Source organism: Tachyglossus aculeatus, chromosome 16, assembly GCF_015852505.1.
Source record: "Tachyglossus aculeatus isolate mTacAcu1 chromosome 16, mTacAcu1.pri, whole genome shotgun sequence".
Taxonomy (NCBI): domain Eukaryota; kingdom Metazoa; phylum Chordata; class Mammalia; order Monotremata; family Tachyglossidae; genus Tachyglossus; species Tachyglossus aculeatus.
The window spans coordinates 19,276,627-19,278,521 of NC_052081.1; the positions used below are offsets into that span (position 1 = coordinate 19,276,627).

The following is a 1,895-nucleotide window of genomic DNA, read 5'->3' on the forward strand; positions in this document are numbered from 1 at the left end:
AGCTCATTGTGGGCAGGGAATACGTCTACCAATTCTGTTATAGTGTTCTCTCCCAAGTGCTGAGTACATTCATTCATTCAATCATATTTATTGAGAGCTTACTGCATGCAGAGCACTGTACTAAGTGCTTGGGAAGTACAAATTGGCAACATATAGAGATGGTCCCTACCCAACAGCAGGCTCACAGTCTACAAGGGGGAGACAGACAACAAAACATATTAACAAAATAAAATAGAATAAATATGTACAAGTAAAATAGAGTAATAAATACATACAAACATATATACATATATACAGGAAGGAGGTAAGGCGGGGGGATGGGGAGGGGGAGGAGGGGGAGAGGAAGGAGGGGGCTTAGTCTGGGAAGACCTCCTGGAGGAGGTGAGCTCTCAGTAGGGCTCTGAAGGGAGGACGAGAGCTAGTTTGGCAGATGTATGGAAGGAGGGCATTCCAGGCCAGGGGAAAGACGTGGGCCGGGGGTCGACGGCGGGACAGGCGAGAACGAGGCACAGTGAGGAGATTAAAAAATATGGAATGCTTCACGAATTTGTGTATCATCCTCACGCAGGGGCCATGCTAATCTTCTCTGTATTGTTCCAAATTTAGTATATGTGCTGCCGAAGCTAGCACATAGTACAATGATGTGCACATAAGTGTTCAGTAAATACGATTGACTGATGCACCACTCATCGAGATCACCCAGCTCATAATACCCACCGGCTTAAACACCACAAGGTCATCTCCCATGGACAGTGGGATACAGCTTTGCCCCACCTCTAAACAAAAGTTCTCTGTAAATAGATGGCTCAGGATTTCAGATCGGATGGTTAATGAAACGGCAGCAGGGCTGAGCAACCTCATTTACCCTGACTCGGGTATGGGATAGAAAAGATACCCAAGCAGACCTCGTGAAACTCAAAAATGGTTCAGCAGAGGAGCATGCCTTCTGAGTTTTCATAGCAATGCAGTAACTTCTGTGTAAATACGGGAGGATGTGTCAATCACACAGTGATATTTTAAGCCACTTTCATGAACCTGGTTCATAATAATAATAATGGCATTTATTAAGCACTATGTGCAAAGCACTGTTCTAAGCGCTGAGGAGGTTACAAGGTGATCACGTTGTCCCACGTGGGGCTCACAGTTAATTTCCATTTTCCAGATGAGGTAACTGAGGCACAGAGAAGTTTAAGTGACTTGCCCAAAGTCACTGACAAGTGGTGGATCTGAGATTTGAACCCATGACCTCTGACTCCAAAGCCCGTGCTCTTTCCACTGAGCCACGCTGCTTCTTCTTAGGACTTCACCATCAGGAGCATCATCTCCTAAAGAGCCAAAGTTCCTTCCTCACCTACACCTGGGAAACCCTGAACACCAGCCAAGATTTTCATCAGAAATCGCTACTCCATGTCGACGAGTTCAGAGCTATGAATCACAACTCAGTAAGTCACCTGACAGGCAGCTTTGACTGGTCTTTTAAATCATCAGCCCATTGTGTAATTGTGTAACCGCCAGCCAAAATAGACATCAATGGAAAGGTGATAGAATATTCTTCCCCTATGTGGATCATGCCCTCCCAGTAATGATAATTTTTTTTAAGTGCTTACTTTGTGCCTAGCACTGGTGTAGATAATAATAATGATATCTATTAAGTGCTTACTATGTACAAAGCACTGTTCTAAGCACTGGGGAGGTTACAAGGTGATCAGGCTGTCCCCCACAGGGCTCACAGTCTTCATCCCACTTTACAGATGAGGGAACTGAGGCACAGAGAAGTGAAGTGACTTGCCCAAAGTCACACAGCTGACAATTGTCAGGGCCAGGATTTGAACCCATGACCTCTGACTCCAAAGCCCGTGCTCTTTCCACTGAGCCATGCTGCTTCACTGGAGATA

At 45.5% G+C, this 1,895-nt stretch overlaps 1 non-coding gene across 1 annotated transcript; it reads right to left on the reverse strand.

Annotated features, from left to right (window-relative positions):
• Positions 1-523: 523 nt before the first annotated feature.
• Positions 524-630, reverse strand: LOC119938825. The gene has a single exon (XR_005454526.1). It is a non-coding gene; the product is annotated as a U6 spliceosomal RNA (small nuclear RNA).
• Positions 631-1,895: the final 1,265 nt, after the last annotated feature.